General features: G+C 39.1%; 1 long non-coding RNA gene across 1 annotated transcript; it reads left to right on the top strand.

The window, feature by feature from the left end:
• Nucleotides 1-1774: 1774 nt before the first annotated feature.
• On the top strand, nt 1775-23536 carry LOC116703175 (uncharacterized). The gene is made up of 3 exons (XR_004335368.1): nt 1775-1785; nt 3284-3293; nt 23437-23536. It is a non-coding gene; the product is annotated as an uncharacterized LOC116703175 (long non-coding RNA).
• Nucleotides 23537-23805: the final 269 nt, after the last annotated feature.

Below are 23805 nucleotides of genomic sequence, written 5' to 3'. Positions count from 1 at the left end.
CTTTTGCCAAACTGTGTTCTGCTTACTGACAAATGTAACTGCTCCTGTTTGTGGGTTGTGGTAAATGTGGCTTTTACTGACATGTTTTGGTGTGGCATATGAGAAATATCTTCAGTATATAAGCATGTTCTGACACTAAATTGTCATCACAAAAATTATGAAAAGTCAATAAGCACTTATGTACAAAATTGTGTTCTGTTTTTTCTCATGTTGTAAATGCTATCACTAATTAATTGGCACTAACCATGGCATGGAAATTTCATTTTATGAGGTGTTTTAACATTAATATACGTTCCCCCAACCTGCCTTTGTTCCCCCAGTGGCTATAAATGGCAATAAGTGTAAACCCATCCCTGGGTATCCTGCTTTGCCTTTGAGAAAATGAAAGCTGGAAAATCTGGAATCTTGCCCCTTATGATCTCATAAAGGGCAAGAGTCCAAATCAGTTACTTCCCCTTTCTCTGCTTTGCCCGCCCAGAGAGTCGGCCCACCCATGAGAGAGAGACATCATGGATTTCAAACGAGCAAAGTGGCAGTAGGTCATGGCATAAACTAATGAACGCTCATTGTGGGACTGGCTTTAGTGGCTGTAATTCTGCACCAAGGCTGAATTTTGGGAAAGAGACTTCCAATATGGTATTAGGGGACCACTAAGGTCCATATAAAAGAAACTTCAGATACACTATTAGGGGACCACTAAGGTCTATATAAAAGAGACTTCAGATACAGAACTAGGGAACCACTAAGGTCTATATGTCATGGGATCTTTAACCAATTGTGGAAGAGGATGCTATATAACAGCATACCAAACCAAAACAGTAAATACAATGTATTTAGGATCCTTCTACTCCGATAACATCCCAGCTTGCCAAAACACACTTCAATGACTTTGCTGCGTTGCTTATAAAATAGCGAGTGTGTGCAATCAAAAGATAATTGGGAGCCTCTGGTGCAAATGAATCAAAATCCACCATTAATTTCTATCTCCCTCCCTTCATTTCATGCTCCATTCTTGGTACACCCATGAATTCATATGCAGTATGCAACAATGCACTTGTGTGTCCTATGTGAGATCAGAGCAAAATAATACATTACAGCACTGTAATTATTTTTTTTTAATTTGAGAAACCCAGACACACACACAAGCAAGTGTTGCACAATGACGTTCAAAAGCATTCAATATACCTGCTGCAGCTACAAACATTTAATGAATAGGAAAGGGACCTATTTCACACATCATTCTTCTGCTGATCTCATTTACACCTTCATGTATATGCTCATCTAAGAATTCACTCTGAGAACATAGAGTATAGACTATATTAGGGTTCAACCTTATAAAGCCATCTTGTGAGTGTACATTCTTTTTGTAAAAGCCACATCTTCTCTCTTTAGCTGCAAATACTCAAAACAATCCATCTTCATGCTTCTGACACCCCAACAACAATGCATGTGCCTTGTTTTGAGTTGTTATTCATCTTGTATTGCTTTACCTTCTCTGCAGGTCACAAATCTAAACAAATCCCTGAAAGACTCTTGGAGATCACTGACACTATCAAATGACAGAGAATTCCAATATCAAAATCTAATCAAAACAAGCAGAGTAAGATGGCTGAACAACAAACTAAACCTTAACATCAAATGGCATTTTACCTACAATCTTGATGACGTGGTTTACAACTTGGATCTGCAGCCAGAGACTTTATGAATTTCCATCTGTTTCCAGTATAAACTGGCCATTCATTTCTCTACTTTCCATCATTATTTGAATTACCAAAGTTTGGATTTGTAAAGGGGAAAATGTGTTTGTGAGTGTGGCATGGGCACGCTCAGCAGGCATTAGACGATCAGAGAGATGACATTCCAGGTGGAAATCAAAACCAATAAGAGCTTTGGGGTATTGGTTTTAGGGGTTTCACATGTGGCAGCAGCAAGTGGGGGAAAAGATGGCAGAAAAGGTGGCTAGATGGAGGGAGCAAGTGATGATGTAGATGGCAGAGGAGGGAGTGAGCTCCACGAAGCGCCTGTGAAAATCAGTGGCCCCCTGGGAGACCAGCTGAGCTCAATTACCAGGAGAATACAGTTGCAAAGGGAAGCTGAAAGGATACAGCATCGATCTGTCACACACTGACAGCAGGGAAGAGAGCGCTGGCGGAGTGGGAGGGGTGGGCGTCAAACTAGAAACAGAGTGAGAAAAAGCGATGGAAATGGAAAAGGGAGCAAGCCAGAATAAATAGTAAAGTAAAGGAAGGTTGTTGAAAGGAGAAAAACAAATACGGTGAATTTATTGTCTAATATGTTAAATAAAAAAGCAAGTTTCTTATGCTACATTTCAAACAATAGTTGGATTGGTGCTCAGATGGCGCGCCCATCAAATGGTTTCTGTCTTCACATAGTTAATCTGAAGAACATACCAGACCACAACCAAAAGGTTATTTTAACTTGACTTCATTATTGCAATTTTGCAGTTACCATTTCTTCATTTGTCTCTTTGAAATATGTATTCACTGACGGCCTATTTGGGTGCAGGGTGCTCACCCACAAGCACTCATTAAAACCAATTGATAAAACTCTGATTTAAATTTTCCTAATTTGTACTGATTGCTGTATTTGGTAATTCAAAGCACTTTTTATTATGACATTCTGTAAAGTATTTTTTGAAGCTAATCATCATTGTCCCTGTCTATTGGAAGTAATACAGCATTTCAATTAATGCAAACAAAACTGTCCTACAGCACACAGCATACTTCAAAGTAGAAACACTGTGTTATTACTCTTTGCATATTTTATGTAAATTATTTATTAAAGCCTAACACCGGCAATTACAAAATGTACAGTCTATTTTCCTACTTATCCGTATCATACCAATTGAATACCATCTCATTAGCTACTTCTGCTTTAAGGGAAATGTATATGAGTCTGCTGTATGTGAAATGTTTTCACCGTTATTATACATAATTTATGGCCAATTCTGTTGCTGAATTTCTGCCTCTATAAGGTAGAAAACCTGTTATGCATAACTCTGTGTGTATGGTGACTCACTGTGTAAATAAACACATTCAAGATAATAAAATACATGAAAATGTTTGCACAAAAAAAATAGTGCAAGACAAAAATATAAAACAGGGATGTTTTTATCAATTATGTAAAAGAGAAGCCATCTGAGAAAATCCATTACAATACAAGACTGGAGTGGGAAGGCATGAGAAATACCAGAGGTTGTTAAAGGTCCCATGGCATGAAAATTTCACTTTGAGGTTTTATACATTAATATTCGTGCCCCCAGCCTGCCTGTGGTCCCCCAGTGGCTAGAAATGGTGATAGGTGTAAATCGAGACCTGGGTATCCTGCTCTGCCTTTGAGAAAATGAAAGCTCAGATGGGCCAATCTGGAATCTTGCCCCTTATGAGGTCATAATGAGCAAGGTTACCTTACTTTTGTCTGCTTTGAAAAATATTATTAGTTATAAGTATTTGGTCATAAACCAAAGTATTGGAAAAACTGAAATTTGACCTGATGATGGCCCTAGAGGAAGAGTCCGGAGATCACCAAAAGTATTATAAATCTTCTTAAGACATGTCATGGCAATCTGTCCAATAGCTGTTGAAGTATTTCCCAGAAAACCACAAATGTAAACCTTATTGTGGAGCTAAAGAAAAGGCCGGGATCACCAAAGTTAAGATAAATTGACTGGGAACCACAAATATGTGTATCAAATTGCATGGCAATCTATACGATATTTGTATAAGACTTTTCACTAAAAGTCAAAATTTCCAAGGCACTGCAGAGGGCCTATATGTGCTTTACAATATGTCTCTCATTTACTCAGCGATGGTTCAAGATTACCGCCAGGAGGAGCCAGGATTTGAACTGCCAACCTTGTGATTAAAAGATGACCCAGCTATACCGCCTGAGCCACAGCCAACTCGTCTAACAGTAATTGTTATTCAGTTTGGACCATAGCAGTGGACCAACCGACAGTCCGGCATTGCCATCTTGCTAGCATGGCTAAGCGATAAAGTGTTTATTCTCATCCATGTTAGAGAATTAATAAACCCAATCATCCAGTATTGAAAACAAATAAGTGGATTTTATGCAGATTTTATGAAAACATTATCTCTACTCAGCCTTTGCTGCATTTGAGGGATTCTTGCTGATAAATGAGAATGTCATGAGTTTGCTGTGGGCCCCAAGGCGAAGGAACGGCTGCTCGCCAAGGATGATCTACCGCTGCCTGATTCACAGCGGCTGTGCCATCTCATTGGCCTCCATGAGCTGCAGGATGCATATGACATGTGTCCTTCATTCACCTGAGCATGAATAATCCATTAGAGAAAGCCTTGTCTAACAGAATCCCTGCTAATATTAATGGTGTCTAGAACACAAACAAGTTACATGTATACATAACATGGACCCAAAATCATCTTTTGTCTAGTTCAGCTGTCTTTTTTTTCAAGAGCATTAGAGAGGCCATTGAAATTGAACAATGTGCAATATAAATGAATTTTGCAAACTCAAAATGAATGTGGGTGTCGCAGCCGCAGGTGTTGGCTCAGGCTCATTTCCAGATGCAATTATTAGATTGGATCAGGAGGGAACGTATATAACGAGTAATAATTTGTGGAAAATCAGTTTTCATAGAGTTTAGTTGGCATCCACTGTCTCAGAGGGCTAAAGCAGCAGATATTCAAATGTTGACTTGTGTATTTTGAGAAGGAGACTGTCACACTTGATTGGTGAATGATCCCCTGCAGCATTTTTTTCTGGCTCTATGAGGTTGTCTTTTATGCAAGAAAATGTCTCATCTGTCTCTATTTGTAAAGGTTTTTAAAGGAATAGAAATGCAGGCCTTCAGTCAGAGGATCAGTACTCAAATACAATATTAAAACAGAGTTGAAATTGACACACACTGCTCTGATCCTTTGAATTTGCTATCTAGAAATTTTGAAATAAAACACTGAGGAAACCTTATGGTTATATTGTGACAACAGGTGAAGCCTGGAGTTTGGGTTTGCTGCTTACTGCATTGAGTTGTTGGGTCATTGTTTCCATTCATGCATTGTCCGCTACCAAGGTTGGTTCCTTATAACCACTAAAGCAACCTTTCTCTAACCACAACCATAGGCTGTGTCTAACCTGAAACCAAATAGCCTCAGTTGCCTTCCAAATTAATGAGACCCTTAAGTTGTAATCCCTAAAGAGACACATTTGTTCACGTCTTGGGGAGTACTAATGCATTGTGGAAAATGTTGTATAAAGCCTTAGAGTGTCCAGAGGGAACTGTGTAAAGTCTGATAAATTCAAGTGACATCACTTGAGACAGTGTTGGTTAGAGGAGAACAATTACAAGTTTGAAAATAAAAAAAATATGAGTGATATAAAAATGAGCTCACCAGACCTCTGCAGCCCGCTCCTTATCTCTGCTTGAGGCTAGGTTTAAGGCTACATTAGCCGCTAGCATAACACATCCAACATTCCAGCCAAACTGTCAATGGTTGACATGCATTGCGATTTTGACGACAAGTGTGTGGAATATAAAAGATGAAATCTCTGGTTCGGCTGCATTGTTTTTAATCCTTTTTTTTTTTTTCTTTTTTCAACTGTTCATCGTGAGTGCCACTATGTTATAGGAGTGCAATGCTCAATCGATTGAGAACACAAAAGGTTTCAGTCTCATCTTATTTTTTGACCCCTTTGTTTCCTTTTTTTAACATGACAAATAAGAATCTGAATAGTGGTGGAAACAGCAAGTGCAATCCATTTTATGACTTATTCAGAAATAGAATATAAGGGAAACTGGTGTAACCAAACAAACAAAGTAGATACAAAGTACAAACAAAGTTATTAGTAGAAATACTAATGCAATTACTATTTAAAACTCTGGTGGATTTCTGCTCCTCAGATCTCTGCAGGATAAATCCTGCAGCTAGCTAGACTATCTGTCCAATCTGAGTTTTCTGTTGCACGACTAAAACAACTTTTAAACATACAAATGTTACACCAAAATAAGTTCCTCCCTGAGGCTATTTTGAAGAGGCACTATTGCACTGACTGGTGCTTAGCGCCGCCCATGAGAGTTGAATTGGGATTTGTGAGAAGTCCAATGACGTTGGGGGGGGCTAGGTATGGATGGGGCGGCTTCCACAGACCACACTGTTGACAGTTTACGTCTCAACTCTATCTTCAGTAGTTCAGGTGAGACATTGTCCAGAGTAACAATCGGCAGCGTGTCTGGAAAGAGATGCTGCTGTGAATTTATAGAATTAATAGAAGTAGTGGTAGTATTTGGTCTGCCTAAGACCAGAGTCTGAAAGCGGACGTTTTAGGCCAAGACTGAGATTTATCAACACTGTAGTCTCGCTTTGCCAGACCTTCCTCCACAGCGCTGCAGAGGAGGGTCTGGCTAGTCCATATAGCATTCCTGGATGGGAGAAATAGTGATCTGGTTTATTGGCATTTCTTTAAACCAATCACAATTGTCATGGGTGGCACTAAGCACCAGTCAGAGCAATGGTGGCGCTGCAAAATAGCCTCGGGAAGGAAGTTATTTTGGTGGAACATGTGTACGTTTAAAATTTGTTTTAGTCGTGCAACAGAAAACTCAGATTGGACAGATAGTCTAGCTAGCGGTCTGGATTTACCCTGCAGAGATCTGAGGAGTCGTTAACCATAGTCCTCATAAATCCACCAGAGTTTCAACAACACAGAAAAGAAAGCGGAAGGTAACTGACATCCGGCTGAAAAGAATGAAAGACTCATTAAAATTTGGTCATGCTACATAACCCAGTTAATATCAGGGAAAGACGAATAATCAGCAGAGTGTCTGGAAAGAGATACTGATACACATCAGAGTATCATGCTCTACTGTAGTAGTGCTTGGCTGGGTAGCCTATCAGTTATAACAAAGCTATTTGATCAAATTAAAATGTGTTCAAAGATTATAGGACTACCTGTAGCCCACTCCTTTCAGGAAGTGCACAAAAATAGTATGCTCAGACTGGCCAGGAATTTTTTTAAATGATGCCTAACATGTTTTCCACAGAGAGCATCACCTCATTCTTTCAATTGCATCAGACTTAAAAATTCACTCATACGTCAATCTATCCTATTGTTAAACCAGCTATGTTAAATCCAGGGTTAGTCTCCAAGACCTTGTCTGTGTTTGTTCATGTCTTTTTCTGTTATACATGTTTGCTTTGTTTGCTTATGTAACCGATTGGTTAGAGGTTGGTCATGTGAACGGTCTCGTGACCAAGGCGGAAAGAAAGGCTCCGCCGAAAGAGCTCACTGTCTCTTTGTCTGCTGCTGTTACCTGGCGTATGTGGGTCTCGGGTGCTACAGCCAAAGCCAAGCGTCTGCGGTGTGTCGTGTGTGGGTCTCGGGTGCTACAGCCAAAGGTGAGTTTGGTGACATGTTTTGCACTTTTGTGAGACAACTGTAAAGGTTCTAATGTCTGTCTGTTTCGTTCGTACAGCCAAAGCCAAGCCAAGTACACAAAGTCCGAGTGTCACTGCTGTTTTGCCTTGCCCGTGTTTTAGTTGTTTTATGTGTTATTGACTGTGTTGTCTATTTTGGATTATTTTATTAATTTTTAACTGATAAAGCGCCCGTGTTTTTGGTTTGTTTTGTGCTTTATTGTTTGTGTCACAAGGTGGTTTTAGGGAGAACGTGGTCAAAGTCTGAGTGTGTTTGTCCTTGGGACTTTTAACTAGGTCTTAGATTTGAGGAACATTGATGGTTGTGTCAAGTAGTGGATAACAGGTGGTGACGTATAACAAACTGATTTTTTAAAATATATTGCATGGTTTTAGTGTGATTTGCATGTGTTGGTTTTATTGATATTTATTTAATTATATAATCCACCTGCTGCCACTGTAGCAACCAATAGTTTAACAAATTCCTGTGCTTCTCTAAATTTTATAAAGTACCTTTTTTTTACCAGACTAACTTAATTTCTCCCAGACCCTAAACATTTGTGTCTTTTGCTTTCTTTGTTAGATTAGTGGTGTTATTTGGTCTTTTAGTAATTGTTAGTTTTTATATCTTTTAATGTACAATAAATCATTTGAATAGTCATACCTAACAACCGTCCCTGATTACTTTGTGGCCTGACCTGCGTAGTGGGAACCCCTGGGATTATTAAAAAAATCAAATTCATATGGTAAACTCTTTGGGTGGAAGTCCCAAGGTGGCGTTGTCTAAGTGGAAATTATTAACTTTGGCTAAGCCTTCCATTGGGCCTGGTTACAAATAGACTCTTTGGGTGGAAGTCCCAAGGTGGCGTTGTCTAAGTGGAAATTATTAACTTTGGCTAAGCCCTCCATTGGGCCTGGTTACACTTACTTGGGTGATTATGTCATTTGTGGTAATGTTTCATGTATGTCTATTGGTGTTATTCATCCTATGTCTGTCTGTATGTACAGTATGGTTATGTCCTTTTTTATATGAGTTGTCCAGGGATGCAAAAAAAATTTCAGCCCCGGCTGACAATAAAGTTGTATCGTATTGTATCGTATCGTATTGTATCGTATTGTATTGTATCGTATCGTATAACAACACACCACTTTAAATGACATTTTGCATTCAGTGTTGCATTCTAATTGTCATTTTACGCCCCATAGTCAGTTTAGCTAACCGGTCACATGACAACTAAGTTAAGCAGGCGTTACAGTTAAGTTTGACTGACAAAAGTTCACTGAGAGAAGGCTACCGATTACAGTGAGTTGACGATTGTGACCAGAGGTGTGAACTCAATATACATGACTTGGAACCTTTTTGAAAATGGCCAGTTCTTCCCTTGCCAAAATGTAGCCTAAGGCTGAATCCCATTTCTCCGTCTTACCCCTACCCCTTGGCCCTTACCCCTACCCCTTGGCCCTTGAAACCAAGGGGTAGGGGTAAGGGGTGAAAACATACCCCTATGAAATGGGACACCACTTGGTGACATCACCATACAGAATTGATCACAAACCTCCAAGATGCCGTCTCTGTCTGTTGATTGTGTGGGTTTGGACAACAGTGTATGTTATATATATTTTATAGTTATTTTAGGTTCACTTTGGTAGTGCAAAGTACTTATCTGTGTAGTACTTAGGTCTGTTTGCAATACAAATGTGTATACACATGCATCATGTGTACATATACATACATATACACCCTGTATACATGGTGTGTTGTATATCTGTTTCAGTTATCACCGTTTTGAATGTCATTGATGTTCACAAAAACATTTTGTTGACAAAAATCTGTCTTTATTGGTGATAAATTGAACATAACAGGCAAAAACGTTACATAAAATAATGTTACAGAACCATTATCAACTATTAGAACCATAACTAACATGTCGCACACAATAAAAGGCTTCAAATGTGTAAAACTAAAAAATACAAACAAGACCACAAACAAACAAATTAACTACAGCTGTTCTGATATTCCAGACCAGTCTGGAGCCTTTTGGCCAGTAACCCCCCCTCACATATCATCAGTGTCCCGTATCAAAACCAACAACAACATACAAGTGCATGAACAATGAAAAGGAATTAATTACAAATTATTACAATAATACAGTAGGCTACCAATGCAATAATGAATGTGTACAACATGAACATATGAATTAGGAAACGTCTGCTCATTTTCAGCCCCAAACTGGATCAGCTGCTGTGTCCTCCTGTGTGATACAGGGCGGTATATGTTAGGCACGTAGCGATGTATCGTAGACCGTTAATATATATATATATAGCTATACAATCTATGCGATGTATACAGTCCATTCAAGGCAGAAATATGTGGGACTGTTGTGCAAATCAACATTAGCGTTAGCGATTAGCGTTAGCGTTAGCGATTAGCGTTAGCATTGCAAGCTAGCGATTTTTAAAAAGTTTCAGTTAGGAACATGGTTGCAAGTACACATGTACAGGACTGCATAGACCACAAAACAAGACTGTCGTAACTTTTTAATCAATTATTTAAGCCGAAAGTACTTACATTCATGAGTCTCTCTGGTCGACGGGCAGCCATTGATGCCTGTGTGTTTTCTAGTGAGGTCGCATCCACACTAGGTTTCAAGGGCTATACAGCCCTTGGTCTATCCCCTACCCCTAGCTCGTAATACGTATTGGACCAGCACTAGGTCCCGCGTGAACGCGCAAAAGCTAGGGGAAGGGGTAAGGGGTAGGGGTAAGGGGAAGGAATGGGATTCAGCCTAACTGTGGAGCGTTATTTAGCCCGCTTCCCATAAATGGTAGCAATGATTTCTTAAAATGTCTAGTTTCACCCTTTACCAATATCTTCACTTTACAGCCCACTACAGTCTAGTCAAGACAGTCATTTGTTACTTCCAGAGTAGTTGCTTTGAGCGTGTAATATGGATGTGGATGGGTTTCCTTATTCATATGCCATTTGGTGAGACCAAAAAGTTATATTCATGTTTACTGTTTACGAATAATATTACATTGCACAACCTCATTTCAGTCAGCTCCACATCCACTCATGTAGTAACAAAAATACTATGCTTTTGTATTTGTGATGATTTAGAGACATGAAACATGATGCAAATCCGGTTAAGAATGGAATGTTTTGTTCCCGCTTGTCATTCCGTGTAAAATATATTACAATGTAGCTTTGCTATACATTATTACAATACACTTTATAATTATATAATATATTAATTTGTATGACTCAGTTTTTAGACTTCATCAGAACTCTCTTTTTATTTCATGACCTTATTACAGACTGTATTACTTTTGTAAACAATGTTCTTCACTGCATAACAAGCCACTTATTTTTATTTTACTTATTAGAAAAATTGAAGCCCATCAAAATTGCATTTTTTATTGAGAAAAGAACTACAATCTGCACAGGGTAAGTTGCACCCGGGTGTATATATTTATTAGCTCCTGTTTTGTGTGGTTTTTGGGAGCTCTGTGCTCAGTGACATCCTGCAGTGAGTCTGATTATCTGCCCCCTCAGGGAAGGGATGTGGACATTCATTGGAACCATAGTATTTCTTTGTCTTCCATGTGATGATTAGCCTCCAGCTTGAAATGTTGTGAAGGTGTTCATTCAATAAAATACCTTGGGGCCACAGTGAATGTGTGGATTTTCCTTTGGTTATTGGCTCTGTATTTGGTCTTTGTTAGGTTAAGGATGTACTTGTTATTCTGCTGACATCTCAGACCTAGGCAGTGATCCTGATTGGCTATGAAAACAAGCAGGTCTGATTTAAAGAGATTTTCTCCTTACAATTTGTGTCAATGTGCCAAGTTTGACACCCTTTTCACTCCAGTCACTCCAGAGAACATCTGGCATGCTATTTTTCAAACCTCTGCTGAAGCAACTCAGCAATATGTTATCCTTGATATTAATTTTAGTAGGCCTATGGATATTTCATTACCAAATGTTTCACTATAAACAATATAGTTAAATACTATTTTAAACAAGTCCCCTTCAGACAGCAGCAGCTGAGCACCAATTGGACTAATTGGGGCGTTTAACTTACTGTAATTTCTTATTAAAGGGCTAATCTCCCATTGCATTTACAAATTGCATTTTAGTTGTAAAACATTTTTTGTGCAAAGATTGACCAAACGTCAGAGACTGACATTAATACACATCCATATACTAGACAATACATCTGTCCAAAACCACACTCAGTATATCGCATTTTGATACACAAATTACAGGGGATTTGGCCTTCAAATTTTAAATTGGACATCATGACACACCCATATCCCAAACCAGACAGCTTCAATAGGTCTGATCATCTACAAGCTTAGTGTAGGAAAAGCATAACTGCCAGTATGAATCCAGTATGGCTTTCATTATGGTGTCCTCAGGACAGAAGTGATTACGCGTGGAAGTAACATGACATCTTCTAAAAGCCTGTAAGACTTTGAAGAATGGCATGTATTCATGCATGAATGGAACAAATGAAGTTTAAATACTACAACAGAATCCAAGCATTTGTTGATGCCAAAGCCAGCAGTAACTAAATAAGGTTATGAGCTTATTTAGGTTTATGCAACAAAATGTGGTATTAACAATCACAGTACTGAAATATCCTGAATACTGCAGGGAAAAGAATGAACAGGAGTCTCTCGAGGAATGTTTACCAAGTCTGCCTGTGCACTTCAAAAAGTGTGATGCTGTGTGAGTACACACGTTCATCTGAGCCTGTACTCCTCCTGCTTAGACTAAGTGTGTGTAATGCTGAGTTACTGAGTGTGTGTATGTGTGTGTGCCACATTGATGACAGCCCTACAGACATCAGGTGATGTTTGGGGAGTAAAAAGTGCTACTGAATGATAGAAAACGCTAGGGCCTGCATATCACACATCACAGACAAATAAACCTAACCCTGAACTGAAACACTTAGGACTTTTCAACAGTTGATTTTTGACAAATTAGCAGTTATATCATAACATTATGACTTATATACCTTTCAAAATAATTTAAACATTTAGCCTTTCATCAATACAAACATACCCCCTTGTTGAGGGTAAGATGTGGATGAGAAGTTGTGAGCAGGTTTAAGCACTCAGGAGAAGTTGAAGATGAGGTTAAAAAGATGGGATTTTTTTTATTTACAACAATTATGGCCACTGAGGCAAGAATAATAACATAAAAAATAACAAAATTATGGAAAGTAAAGGAAATACTTTCAAGAAAATAAAGTAAATTGGCCTGAGAGTCAGAAATAGTCACATTTATCCAATCTTACAGCTGTTTACAGGCTGACCTTTGAATAAGTCACTATTCAACATTAAAATGAGAGCACAGACTTACGTCCTCCTCACTCAAGCCTCTCCCCTTAGCAAATGATACTGCTAGTCTATATAAGCCTGAAGGGTGCCCCTGAAATTGGAACATACCAACACAACAGGACAATACAGGGGTGGATCAGGTGAGTAGACAATAAAGGCTTAATACAGCCCAAATTCATATAACTATAAAGCTAAAAATGCACACAATATTATTCATATGATTCCCACCAACACTTGACAAAGATATATTGACGGCTAGTCAATTGATTACTCAATCTACGGGTCACTTCCTGTTACCGCGGAAGTCATAGGGTCATTTAAACCGATCGCGGCAAATTTTCCTTTATACACAAAGTAAGAAGACAGTGGTAACATAAAAAAATTATATGTTACAATAATAATGTTATATGTTTTAAACTCAATAAACAGACACGTAGTTAACAAAGAAATATGTGTTGCATGGTTATTATAACGGTCACGTTTATGAAGTACATGGCATGGTTATAAACAATAGGAGAATGATGTATTGATGGTTGTAGTAATTGCACATAAAGCACCGTAGTATTGGATGTTAAATATGTGCACAAGAAAGCTACAGTATTCCTGTGGGGGATTTGATGGATTTTTACGTTAACAGATGACATGAAAACAGTGTGATAATTAACAGCACATATTGACACGCTAGACAAACATATACAGGCAACCTTTGTACTCAGTCTTTGTGAAATTAAATAAGTAGACACACACACACACACACACACATTAAGCAGGATGATTGCAAAGTTTAACCATTGTAGTGTGAAAATACTGCAGTGGAGATGGGCCGAAACTACGTTGCCTGTGCAGGTTGTTCAAGTCCCAGTGAGTCAGGGCAATGTAAGCGGTGGCAACTGTGGTTACACTCTTCAAAAACTATATGTTATAATGTTGCACGAAAGCAGCCACAGTGTGGTTATACTTCCTCCAAGACACGCAGCAGCGCTCTGTATGCCCTGGTGACAGATTGGAGGTTGTAAATAACAAAATGTAAAGAGGGTAAATAGGTTTGGACTTCTTATTACAACTGAAATAACATTTTTGCTATGACCGAGAGAAAGTAGCCTACCGTAAAAAAGTACTGTCGGTTTGAATGTGAACTGAAGCCATGCCCTAGTTTACAGCAATGCATGGACAAAGGTTTGTTGCTTAAAGTGTCCTTTGAGTAATGAATGAAAAGAAAAGTTATATTTGTCTCCCTTTTTATTGCTAAATGATTCAATCCCAAACTCAAAACAGTGATGCGACCCAAACCGAGAGTTTTGTGATCCGTTGCACCCCGACAAACCTTCAAAACGAATGGCATTCAGTCTTAATTGTACTTTGTGTTTAGACCTGATTAGCAAATGTTAGCATGAAAACCAACTTAAATGGTGAACACGTTAAACATATCTGCTCATAACAATAGCATGTTAGCATTGTCGTTGCATACTGATGTTAGAATGTAGCTTAAAGCACTGCTGTTCATAGTAAAGACTCACAGAGCCATTAGCATGGCTGTTAATGTACAGACGTACAAATTGTACAAGTGGTTTGTGCAACAAAAGAGCTATTTTCATCTCTGTATGTGATAATACAAGCCCTCTAGCCTCTCTGCTCTTTTTACCTTTTTATCCTCCTCTCTTTAGCTCCTTCTGGACCAATTTCACATGGCAGTAATTGCAAAAACAGAATGCTTTTCTAAGCTTCTGCAGCAGCAGATAAGAGAAGAATTCTGGATTGAATAATGGTCAGGATTAACCTCCCATACACCCAGGGTGCGAACCATGCGGGAGCTAGGGGGAGCTCGGCTTCCCTTAATAAGACATGGGCTCCCCTGAAAACATGAATTTTGAAATTTTGGAAGGTCTCTAAAAATATTGACAATGTGTCATTCTGACATACAATTTACATTTTGTGTAATGTGAACATTGTGGATTATTATGTGTAAAATTGCAAAAATATCATTAATTCATGCATGATGGCATTGAACCTAATTTTCTTCAATAAAGGTGACTATACATGCTATTGTTGTCATGAGCACCAAGGTTTGGCGGCGCTGCGATGCAAATTCAAATGCATGTTTAAAAAAAAAATATATATATATAAACGTTGGAGGCCATTAACCAGCGTGCAAAGTCCTTGAAACCCATTCAGCTGTTAGCATCGTAGAGCCATGGAAAAAAGAAAACAAGGCAGTTTAATTCATTATGGTTTTACTAAGAAATAGTGTAGTGATGATGTTAATAGCATCACCGTTCCACCTGCTACAAGCCCTGTTAGCACACCTCCTGCCGGGGTGACAACGCAAGAAGAAGCTGAAGTTCTCTCCGGCTGAAAATGACGGTGGTAACAGCTCGTCAGAGGCCAGTCACCATCCTAACTCCTCTTGCTCCTCTCTCCCGTTAAATTGGAACAGTCAGCAGTGGAGAGACTGGAGGAGCCGATATACATGGCTGTTTGTTAAGGATGGAAGCTTGGAATTTGTCACTTAGGCCTAATTGAACGGAGGAATTATGGTATTCTTCAGTACCCTGCGTAACTTTAACTGTTGTTCATGTGAAATCTCAAAGACAGCCTGATGCTTTGTTTATGGACTATTTGTGAGTGACTGTTTGCTGTCTGACCTATCAATTCCTGTCAAAGTATAACAGGGTCAATCCTGTATAGTGCATACACAAAACGATAAAACGATTCAATGGAGGTTGTTGTGGTTTGGGGTTTTTGTTGGGTTTGTTTTCCCGTTTCTGCCTCCTTGTGAATGTCTCAGTGTTTTCCCAGGTCCTGTGTGCTGTGTCCTGTTCCGTCCCCCGGTAAGCGTCTGTGTGTTTCACTTCCTGTTTTATTGTGAAGTCGGCTTCCTGTCTTGTCTTGTCTTGTCTAGCTTTACTTTGTTTGTCTGATTGCCCTGCCCCGCCCTAATGTGATTCACCTGATGTCTCACCTGTTCCTCATTACCTAATTACCTCTTGTATTTAACCCCAGTGTTTCCTCTGCTTCTTGTTGGATCATTGTCGTTTTGTCAGCCTGCCTGTTCTATATGTTTGCTGCGTCATTGGTTTCATCCTCGAGCCTGTTGTACTACATGTTTCTACGTTCCTGGAGATTCCCGTTCCTCCCGTTTTGTTCTCTGTGAGTACTCCCCTGGAATATCCCCTTGTGATCGCCTTACCCTGCTTTGGTTTTGGTGTTTTTTGGATTTCCTGTGTCTTGGACTTTGCCCTCCCCTGTGTTTTTGTGGACTGTAATAAAGACTTTTTGTTGAAGTGCTACTCGCCTGCTCCAACTCTGCTTTTGGGTCCTCCCCTCATCATCCCATCACAGGAGGTGATCATTTATTGAGTCACCCCACAACAATCAATGTTTTTTGTTTGAGATGATGGTTTGAGTAATGGGCAAAGACTTTGTGAATGTCAAAATATTACTGTACTAAAATATCAGAAAATAATCAGTAATGTATTCCAAAAAGTATAGTAAGATATTTAAAAGATAATAAAATACCTATAAAACAATTAGGCATATATCCTACAAAATATCAGTAAAATATCCGACAAATAACGATTAGTAACTGTATAGTTAGTTGGTGACAGAACAGATCCAAAAATATAAAATATGTGATGAACACTACAATAGAAAAATCTAATTTGGGTATAAAAAAGAAAAAGAAAGGATTCAGTCACACATCCATTGCCTGTGGAGCAGCTCCAGACTAACTATACTATAGACTTGATGACATCACAAGTATATTGGAATTCTTAATGTATGTTGTGTTCCCCTTTTAATACATCTTTTAACTGGGGAGATGAAAAATAATTGACTCAGTCAAAACCAGTGGGGAAGTACAGATGAGTTAAATCAATAAAATCCATCTTCATGCATACACATGTGGATATTCTTCACCGTTTCCCCCAGGCTTTGTTTTTTTAAATGAATTTCACCGTGAATATGAATGGTCAACAGGACTGTCTGTGACCCCGATCATTGACCCAGAGACTGTTTCGAGAGACAAAGGACATGATTTACAAATAACCACCATTGGTCTCACTCTCTCACGCACACGCGCGCACGCACGCACGCACGCGCACGCGCACGCGCACGCGCACACGCACACGCACACGCACACGCACACGCACACGCACACGCACACGCACACACACACACACACACAACTGCCCTCCCTGTCTGCTTAGCCATGTGGTCGATACTCAGTGGTGCATGTCATTGTGTCTGGGGAAGGGAGACAAAGGTTAATGATGGGGTAAAGGGCAAAACCTCTTTCCTGTGGGTGCAGTCAGCACACCACAGAGAGCTAAACAGGAACAATAATTGATGTACAGAGAATGCATGTGTATTTCACTAAAATTGTTTGATAGAATGTAGCTTGGACCATATCATTTTTTATTAGGCAAACATTATCTGGGCTGTATGACTCTATTGTCTTCTGTCTTAAACCGGGAACATAGTAAACAAATGTAACTGTTATTTTTATTTCTTTATCACAGAAAGTTTGCATTATTTGAAAAGAATTGTTTATGATATTCAATCATTGTTCATTTACTAGCTAAGTCAAGTGCTAAAGGGCCATTGTTTATACGTATATGTCATGACCTATAACTTAACAACACAGACCTTTCCTTTTCAAGTTATAGAACTAGACCTTCCCAAATATTACCATGTTTTTGTCAGACACATGAAGAACATTCTTTTTCCACTTGCTGTGTCATTGCTTCATTCTCAAATCCATTCTGCATGCTTATTGAGAGAATGCGCGAATCAATGAAACTCCATTACATGTTTTCACTGCTACCTTGCACCCAGGCAGAATGATTCTCACATGAATGTGTTAACACACTAGGCCTCGCAAACCCGGTTCCTTTTAAGGATTCAGTTTATTCTGAGTCACTAGACTGAACTGGGTTGTGCGAGTCACTTGAGTCAGTATTGCTAGGAATAAAAGAGAACGTTTTATTTATTTTTTTAAATTGAATGTGTGCTTGACCTAATTGCATTTTAACATATTACATTTATACACCAAACCTACAGTAGGCCTAGCTAGACTACAAGCAGAACACTGTATGTTTCAGAAGTGAAAGAATGGCTTTAGTTGTTGACTTGCTTTACTCTGAGTAATGCTCAAGGAGAGACTTCACTTGCTCATCTGAATCAGATCCATTCATGACAACGTAGCAGGCTGATTTGTGTGATTGACTGACTCGCGCAAGCATCAACAACTCACAAGTCATCGAGGGCTTGTGAGTTCTCAAGTGACTGCCATGGTCTCCGAGCTTCCGGCTCAGAGTCTGCGGGTCGGACTGTCTCTTTGCTCACTCAGTCATTCGAGTTAACTTGTGGAGTTGTTGTTGCCTACGAAATTGTAAGTTATAAAGCTTTTTTCAGCTAAGATGGCTAGGAATAGTAGTAGCTAATGTTGCAAGCGGCTTGTGTGTGGTGCTGTTATCATTTTAGATTGATTTGTAGTAGGATCAACCAACCAGACCAACCAACTCAACCAGAGACTCGCGATTCGTGAGTCAATTTAAAGACTTGTGTTAAAGATTGACAGGTTAAACATACACAAATGCTAGCGCCAAAGTGAGGCAGTTTGAGAGACGGAGAGGGAAAGAGTCAGGGGAAAATGGACTATAGCATACAATATATCTGTAATCTGTTATTAATAACTTGCTTTCTGCTTTTAACCTGCGGGAGCCCATGACATTTTCTAGTAAGCCGAACAGGCCCGACAGCAGTGTGATGTCTATAAAATTGTGCGTGTGAAAAAAAGCCACCAAGATCCTCTTTAAAACATAGGCCTCAGCACATTGTGATTCTTAGTAGAAATGACTGGAAGATGACTGTATTTTATTCGCTAATGTGGAGGGGCACTTTGACTTGTCCTCTCCACTTCACTCATTGATGTGAGAAATTCATCTAACAGAAATTGCAATTGCATGCAGGTGTGGCAGGGTGGGGTTTTCCCCTCCCTCTTACCGGTACACGGGATGGGCTGGTGTGCCACGTTGTTTACGCTACCCTCTAGATCATCAGTTTGCTCTGTTTTGGTAAACGCTTTTTTTCATCTTTCATGCTGTAATGTGTGGAAAGAGGAGACACGGACTCAGGAGTTCTTTATCTTTGATTTACTTCATCACCAATCACATGGAAAGTGCAGTATTGCAAGGATGACTTATTGCAAAAATATATCAAAAAGGTTACAAAACAACAACAAGGAAACTAAGTACAAACTATAAAATCATCATCACAAACTGAAATTAAACAATACCAAAGACTAAATTAGGCCCTGACTACTGGGCTCTAGCACCACACGCACCCTCCAGGCCACCGCTGTTCTGCCCAGAGGAGCCTCGGACCTCCTACAAGACAAACCAAAGTTAATTGGAAATCAATCAAACACCATTATGTTACTTTAACATTCCCAAACGTTTCTCTCTACATTAACAGCATATAACAACTATAAAATCAGAAATGAACTGTTACATGCTGAACAAGCTTCTCAAAACCGAAAACTTTAGACACTCCAGTACACCCCTCTGTAATGGCTTACACTTCCTGTTTGCCACTTTGACCCAGATCCCCTCTTGAAGATGAGAACAGGTGAATGAAACATGCAAACATTTGAAAGACATTGGCTAAATCCAATAACCTAAAACAAACGACTTGAAATTAACTGTGTATGTGTTGTATTTATCCAATCATAAGTTCTACTCTTTCACTTAGTACTGAAATAAAATTACATAAAATGACAATGTGCTGTATTTATATAGCGCTTTTCTAGTCTTAACGACTACTCAAAGCGCTTTTACATCATACAGGATACATTCACCATTCAAACACTGCGGCCGAGGATGCCGTACAAGGTGCCACCTGCTCATCAGATAAACGCTCACACACATTCACACTCCGATGCGCAGCACCGGGGGCAACTCGGGGTTCAGTGTCTTGCCCAAGGACACTTCGACGTGCGACTGCAGGGCCAGGGATTGACAACCAACCTTCCGATTGGCAGGCAACCGCCCTACCACTGAGCCACAGCCGACAAGGCATGTGTCCATTGATGCTAGCCCACATTCTAATGGTAATGCTAACGCTAACCGTCCTATCAATGCTCATGCCAAGATTAGCTTAGCATGCTAAGACCAATACTAGCACTGGCTTAAATGATGGCATGGGGTAGCCCCATGACACATGCCTTTAATGTTTTGTGTTGTCATGCGTGTGGCACTAACCTGCGTTCCTTTTTGGAGCTGACCTTGCCTTCAGCTGTGGATGTCCCCTTTGGGCTGATGTACACCTGGGCTCCTGGCATTGGATGTCTTGGTAATCTGCAAGCCTCCATGTTTCGACCCTTTGGCGTTATCAAGCTCTGACATTGTCTTATTTGTTGTGGTGTGAGCGACTGAGTGCGTGCATTGGGTGCATGCCTCTGCCGGGGCCTGAGAGCGGTGCGTCTTTGAAATCAGTAAGTTGCTGTGTATGCCTGCTAGTTTCAAATTTATTGTGGTCCTATTTTAATGATGCGTTTCACACCACAGTCGGACTGGAGCCTCGCACATGCTGCTGCGGAGCTACAGTGGTGCAACAACCAATTAAAGGGCCAGTTTTACCTGACCTCTTTCTCCTCCTACTGGTGCCGTTCTGGATTGAATAGAGCTTCTTCTGGGCTAATGCGGACTGTCCGGGACTGATAAGGTCTCTTCTGGAGTAAATACAGCTTTCTCTTTATAGTTGGTTAAGAACCATATGCATCAGGCTACAGTGGGTGGCCGGTTTGGGTAACTAACCTAAGATTTTTTGGGGGAAAATCCAGATAACCCTTAGGGTATTGATTTTTGGGCACAGCCTAAAGTTGACATATTCAATAGTTTTATGTATATTAACTGTTGTACATATTGCTTGTTTATTTTTCTTGCTTTGACTATGCATGATGGTTTATTAATTAGAAGTGTTTTGTTTTCCATCACTATGACAGACTTTTTAATAGAAAAAAGGTTGCTATTTTAAACATATAAAAATTGTATATTTTTATAATTAATTATTTCTATAATTACTCAAGATCCTTGAGTTTAAACAATGTTTTTTATCATAGATGGCTCCGAAATAGTCATCTAATCAATTTCTGTACTTTTAGATTTTTAATATCTTAAAATACGTGACCTGGGCCCGACCAAAGGTGACTCTGGGTGAAATTACAAATTGTACCCTTGATTTTTCTTATGCTAGGTAGCTCTGTTAAAAGAGTCTGGGGGAAGGAAGGTGACATATTTCAGAACCCCAAAATCCACAAAGGGAGGAACATTGGGTAACAAACACTTTCACCCAGAAGACCAGTGTCTGTACTCTGTGAAACCAAAAGTCAACAGTGACCTTTTTCTTTTTTGGGGGTGCAGTCTGTGACTCATTTTAAGCCAATCTATTATCTTTATCTAACCCAAACCAATAATTTGTGTTGCCTAAAATTATGACATTCTGTTTCACAACATTAACTATGTGTGACCATTACTTAAAATGTAACCATCACGTGATTAAAACTGTATTGTACACACTAACAGAATCACGAATGTCAAAAGAAATTGTTAGAATTGGTCAGTGTAGAATGTTTCCGTGCTTTATATTATTCTATTATAATTATCCTATTATTTTAAGGACAATGTTTTCATGTTTGATCATTCATACATTAGAAAATGTTTCTGTTAGATCTTTATGTCAGGATGGGGTTGCTGGATTGCTGACGCAGAACAGACATGGAGAGTTCATCTGATTTTAGCCAGCTTTGTGACAGTTGTTCATCATTCACATATTTTCCACACCTAAGCTTCACGATAAACTTTGAGTTGCTGAGCATGTTTCTTGCAATGTAAGTTCTGGATAGGTACTAGATATGTATAAAGAAACATTTGTAAAAATCTCTGTTCTGCATTAATGACTCCAGGGCTACAGTAAGAGCAGACTCCAAATGGAAGCCCTGGTGCCTTTAAATCCTCTTTAACTGCACCCTGCTTCTCTCAGCAAGAGGGAAACTAGCATTTTCCTACTCTGTACAGCCCATCAACAAAAGCTTACGGCTTTGCCCAATTTACTCATGGAGAGCGTGAATTAGTAGGATTGAGAGACTGAGTGAGAACAATCCATGCACTGGGTGTCCATGATGAAAATGTTGGGCATGGGTGACCAACGGTTTAAAGGTTTTTTACAGATAACGTTTACCTTTTATACATGTTATCTTTCTTCAAGAGTGATAAGGTAAACTATATGCTTTTAATTAGTTTTGTGTCCGTTCATGTGTTGCCAGATAATTATGAATTGTGTTGGGGCAAAAATTGAGCCAGGGCTAATGATGCAGGACACAACACATTGGCTTCATTTAAATTAATGTTTAACACGCAGAACACGGCTTAAGGGAGTTGAAAGTTAGTCATCCTGCTGTAGGAAATTATGCCTAATGGGGTTGAAGGATTTCCCGTAAGTTTAAAATGATTACTGCTTTGATGGAAAAACACATTTTTCCCCAGGATTCACGGGATTCCTCCCCATAAGTAAATTTTTTTGCACATCAATAATTATAAATTTTATAATAAATTATAATTTATAATAAATTATAATTTTATAATAAATTATAATTTTATAATAAATTATAATTTTATAATAAATTATAATTTTCTGCGGTTTTTCCTTATTTACTAGCTTATATGGTTCTTCTTGAAGTTACAATATTGGTACAACTGTTCAACTAACAATCTCAGTTTACTGATCCGGTGTTTAGAATAGCACTGAACATGAATGACCTTATAGATCCTGACTGACCCTGTTGCCATATCAGGAGATATAAATGATTAATGAAGTTACAGCTGCTGTGCCAAATGTGCATCTCTAAATTTGAAGATGGACGTATCCCTCCTACTGCAGTGTGATGGCTACACATCATTAATAAATTCGGAAGGGATAACATTTTTTTTAAATAATGAACAAGGCAAAAGTCAACATACATGAAAGCTTTTGGAAATTTGAAGAAGAATGTGTGTGTGTAATGTTTTTGGCCCAACTTGATACTGAAATGACTGATGTTCAGACATTACCGGTTGGTGTAGGAAGCCTACATAACCTTTATGTAATTTGAAAGATTTGTGTGGGCAGAGTGAGTTTATCAGACAGAGCCCAAAAGTAGGTGTTGCATGCCTGAAATTTTGAGTGTTGGCAGTCCTGGGGTCTCATTTATAAAACCTGTTACGCAAGAAAAAGTTTTTGTTGAAGCAGAGTGAAATGTGCATTTGCAGCATTCCTTGCAAAAGTCGGGATAGATAAAGAATTTCCATGCGTAAAAACGTGCCCAGTTTTCCGCAACCTTTTGACCATGCATGTGATGGTGCGTAACACTCCCAATGTTTTGTAGACTGTGTTTTAGTGACCGGCGATGGTAACACTAAATATCACATGGATAAAGTACTCTGGATGCAGAGCGCACAGCGGGCATCCAAAACACCTGCGCCACTTAATTACCCCGATGAAGCCATAATAACTCCAATCCACTACCGGTTTATTAGACTTAATTAACTTATTGGGACAATAAATAAATAACGCTAATTCCCAATGGCCTGTGTATTGCAACCAATCAAGAACATGGCAGATTTGGCATTGCTCAAAGATTTAGTAAGAGGACCTCGATCTCACAATCACTGAATCGTGTTTTTTCCCCATTTTTCCGTTTCATGATTGGTCATCAAGGGCTCCTTTACAAGGCTGGATCTATTGTTAATTTAATTCCCTCTCCTAACTTCCTTCATCTCTACTTGACTTTGGTGTCTCTGTGTTAGTTATGTATTACATTTTGTTTTGTTTTTTATGTAATATTTAGCTATGCAATGTTGTATAATATTAGAGTACAATATTGAGGCAGATTTAAAACCAACTGCCTTGGTTGTAAAGTACTTTGTGTCGACTTATGTTCAGTTTAGGGACCTCCAACTTTACTTAAGTTGTACTTTCCATATAGTCGAACAGTAGGTCACATAATCACAGG

This window comes from Etheostoma spectabile, chromosome 15 (assembly GCF_008692095.1).
Source record: "Etheostoma spectabile isolate EspeVRDwgs_2016 chromosome 15, UIUC_Espe_1.0, whole genome shotgun sequence".
In the NCBI taxonomy this organism is placed as follows: domain Eukaryota; kingdom Metazoa; phylum Chordata; class Actinopteri; order Perciformes; family Percidae; genus Etheostoma; species Etheostoma spectabile.
Note: the sequence above shows the minus strand (reverse complement) of the source record. Positions and strands in the feature narration are given on the sequence as shown.